This window comes from Balaenoptera acutorostrata, chromosome 3 (genome assembly GCF_949987535.1).
Source record: "Balaenoptera acutorostrata chromosome 3, mBalAcu1.1, whole genome shotgun sequence".
In the NCBI taxonomy this organism is placed as follows: Eukaryota; Metazoa; Chordata; class Mammalia; order Artiodactyla; family Balaenopteridae; genus Balaenoptera; species Balaenoptera acutorostrata.
Window position 1 is genome coordinate 83,818,511 of NC_080066.1, and position 4,499 is coordinate 83,823,009.

General features: G+C 40.3%; 1 pseudogene; it reads left to right on the plus strand.

Annotated features, from left to right (window-relative positions):
• Positions 1-2,831: 2,831 nt before the first annotated feature.
• Positions 2,832-3,328, plus strand: LOC103003849 (peptidyl-prolyl cis-trans isomerase A-like; annotated as a pseudogene).
• The last annotated feature ends 1,171 nt before the right edge of the window (positions 3,329-4,499 follow it).

Consider the following 4,499-nt stretch of genomic DNA (forward strand, 5'->3'; position numbering starts at 1 on the left):
ATGGCAATGACCAAGTCAGCATTAAAATCCAAAAAGTTGTATCTCCTATGCCCAAGCCACCTTATCTTGATGAGGACACAGAGGCATAAGTATTCCTTTGGCATATCTTAGCAAGAGCCAGAGACAAGCAGGATATCATGGTGTGGGGGAGGTTTGCTTCATCCCAGAAACACATTTTTCTAGGAGTTAAATCCTAGTGGCATCTGTGTGCAAAGAGCAAGTAAACTTACTTGCAGGATACTTACTGAGAGTACCTAAAAAAGAAATTGTATTGGAGATTCCAAACAATTGAAGCCCACACTAGAGGAGGAATAAATGAGTTCAAAATGACATGCTTCTCAGAAAGAAAGCTTTCAAAGAGATATGAAAAAAGGAAGCCATAGAGTTAGAATGTGGCCTGGCCCATGGGGTGAAAGAAATCCCTCATGGACTTGGGAATCATGATCAAGACTAATGCTGGACTCACATGAAGAGCATGAGGCATCATTTGGAAGATGGGAGCATCAACATGAAATAACTGAATGAGCCTAAAGGTGAGAAAATAATGCCTGGAAAGGAGAAGACAATGGAGAGGCCATGTGATCATTCAAAGTGAACACGTGGATCATTGCAGCTCTATTTACAATAGCCAGAAAATGGAAGCAACCTAAGTGTCCATCGACAGATGAATGGATAAAGAAGATGTGGCACATATATACAATGGAATATTACTCAGCCATAAAAAGGAACAAAATTGGGTCATTTGTAGAGACATGAATGGACCTAGAGAGTATCATACAGAGTGAAGTAAGTCAAAAAGAGAAAAACAAATATCATATATTAACGTATATATATGGAATCTAGAAAAATGGTATAGATGATCTTATTTGCAAAGCAGAAACAGAGACACAGACGTAGAGAACAAATGTACGGATACCAAGGGGGAAGGGGAGTGGTGGGAGGAACTGGGAGATTGGGATTGACACATATACACTATTGATACTATGTATAAAATAGACAACTAATGAGAACATACTGTATAGTACAGGGAACTCTACTCAATGCACTGTGGTGACCTAAATGGGAAGGAAATCCAAAAAAGAGGAGATATATGTATATGTATAGCTGATTCATTTTGCTGCACAGTAGAAACTAACACAACATTGTAAATCAACTATACTCCAATAAAAATTAATTTTTAAAAAAAAGTGAACATGTGGAGGAGGCAAAGGTCAATGGTGAGATGGGAAGAGCTGCCAATGGGATGAACTGGATGAAGGATGAAGTGAGCACAGGGACAGAGGAAAGGAAGCATCAAATGAAGAGGTCACCGTACCATACACAACCTTCTCTGTAAAGGGACTCAGCCACCAGCCAATAATTCTTCAAGATAAAGAAGAAATTATCTGCCAGTTTTGAGCTCTGTAACTGTCATAGTTCGTAGCTAAGGTCCCAGCTTTTGATCAGGTGCTCCACATCAGCACACTTCAATACAGACACCAAATGAAATTTTGAAATAAAATAAGTCAGTGAATTCAGGCCACATGTCTGAGTCTTAAAGCAAAAAGTAGTAGCAAACATTGAGGGAAACATTAGCTTAAGAAACACAGGTTAACAATCCAAAGGGTTCTCTAGGTCAAAGGAGGGGTCATACTAGGGCTTTGGGCTTAGTCACTGTGGAATTAATTGCCTTGTCCTGGGCATCCAAACTGATGGCAAATCCCTGGAAAAATGTATTAAGGGAATCCCAATTCTACAGAGAGAACTGAAAAAGAAGTCTGCACATAAAATGCAGAAAGCATGGGGAGAACTCATACATTTTCTTATTACCCTCAGGGAAGAGAGAAAGAGGTTGATCAGCCCTGGAATGAGAAAAGGGGGACTTAACCAAAGATAAAACAGAGTCTATGCCTCAGTTATGTAGAGACTCACAAGGCAAATAAAAGTTCTTTTTTCTTTTAATTGATTTTATACCCTCAAATGACATTTATAACCTATTTGCACTAAAGTGGGATCTATTCATTCTATATCACACATGAACTAACATATGCAAAAGAAGTTACATAACAATATACATTGAAGAAGCAGGAATAATGCCTGGTCCATAACTGGTACTTAATAGATAGCATATAGTCATTCACTTATTTATTCATTTATTCAATATTTATTGACTGTCTACTATATGCAAAGCACTATTCTAGGCACTGAGAATTCAGCATTTAAAAAAAAAAAAAAAAGGACAAAGCCCTCATGGAGCTTGCATTCCAGTGGGGGAGACTGGCAAATATGCAAATAATGCACATAACAAAGGCAGAGAATAATGAGTGCTATGAAAAGAAAGAAGCAGATCAAGGAGACAGAGAGTGCCTAGGGGTCTCTTTAGATAGGGCAGTTGGGGATCGCCCTGAGGAGATGATCAAGTAGAGACCTGCATGAAGTGAGGGAGCCAGTCACATGGAGACCTGAGGAAGCATCATGCAGAAAGAGGGCAAAATAAGGCCTTGAGTCAAAGACCAGCAAGGAGGTGAGTGAGGCAGGATCAGAGTAAGGGAGGAGAGAAAGGTGGGAAACCGGCGGGAAAGGGAGGTGAGTGCCAGGTTTTGATGGCCTTGGTGGGCCAGGAGAAGGACTTTGGATAGTATTCCAAATGTGGGGGGAAGCCATTTGAGGGTCCTAAGCAGGAAAGGCACATGATCTGATTTCTATGTTAAAATAACCACTCTGACAGGTTTATAGAGAGTGGAATGTGGGGGGTATGGGAGCAAGAGTAGAAGCAGGGAGAAAGCTGGATCAAGGAATGAGAAGAGGGCCTTGCAGACGCTGCCGCCTGGAGCCTCTCCCACTGTCCAGCCATGGTCAACCCCACCGTGTTCTTCAACATTGCCATTGACGGCGAGCCCTTGGGCTGTGTCTCCTTCAAGCTGTTTGCAGACAAAGTTCCAAAGATAGCAGAAAATTTCCGTGCTCTGAGCACTGGGGAGAAAGGATTTGTTTATAAAGGTTCCTGCTTTCACAGAATACTGTAATTCCAGGATTTATGTGCCAGGGTTGTGACTTCACACACCATAATGGCACTGGTGGTAAGTCCATCTATGCGGAGAAATTTGCTAAGAGTTTCATCCTGAAGCATATGGGTCCTGGCATCTCGTCCATGGCAAATGCTAGAACCAACACAAGCTGTTCCCAGTTTTTCATCTGCACTGCCAAGACTGAGTGGTTGGATGGCAAACCTGTGGTCTTTGGCAAGGTGAAAGAGGGAATGAATATTGTGGAAGTCATGGAGTGCTTTGGGTCCAGGAATGGCAAGACCAGCAAGAAGATCACCACTGCTGACTGTGGACAAATCTAATAAATTTGACTTGTGTTTTATCTTAACCACCAGACCATTCTTTCTGTAGCTCAGGAGAGCACCCCTTCACCCCCATCTGCTCGAAATACCCTATAATCTTTGTGCTCCCACTGCAGTTCTTTGGGTTCCATATTTTCCTTATCCCTCTCCAAGTTTAGCTGGATTGCAAAATTAACTTTATGACTATGAAATAAAAACTAAACAGAAAAAAAAGGAATGAGAAGAGGATGATAGCTCAGGAGATGAAATAGAAGGCATCTCCCATTTCCACAAAGAGAGGGTCCCCAAAAAGTATTTTAGCCAACTTGAATATATGATTTCCAGAATGTGAATTAAATAGTCCAATTTCTACTTAGAGAAAGCTAGTATTTTAATTTCATTCACATACATATTTAAATTACATCCACAGAATCAATCTAGAATTACCAATTTACAAATATTTCTTCTTTGCCAATTTCACGTTACATGAAGTAATTTTAATAAAACTAATCATAAGCATGTTTGACATCTTTTTAGAGCCACTTTTGGGGTCACTTCACACAAATTTCTAGGGCAGGCCATCTTTACTTCCATCTAGGCCTGTTTTGAATCCGTGTACAATACTGTAGCTGAATGCTTAGCCCAAACCACAAATGCCTGTTGGTAAAGATTTAGATTTTAAAGTAGAATTTATATCAGAATGTAGATTCTTTGAAGGCAAGGATACTGTTTTCTGAACTATTGTATCCCCAGTGCCTAGAGCAGGGATCAGCAAGTATGGCCTATGGGCCAAATCTGTGAACATAGGTTTTATAAACAGTTTTATTGGAACACTGTCAGGCCTATTAATTTGTGTATTGTCTATGGCTGGTTTTGCTCTGTAACAGCAGAAATGAACAGTTGTGACAGAGACTGTATAACTTGCACAGCCTAAAATATTTACTATCTGGCCCTTTACAGAAAAAGTTTGCTGACCCCTGGTTTAGAACATTGTCTAGCGCATAGTAGGCAATCAACAGAAATCTGGTATTGACTAAATAGCTATAAGAAAACTCCTTATTTTCCGAAAAATAATTTGCAGAAAGGAAAAAACAAAACCTTATACTCTGCAGTATTTGTCAAATTCGTCCTCAAGCGCCCTCCACACTGGCCCCTTCTAGTGGTTCTTTTCAAGCACTAAGTGGCATGAAAG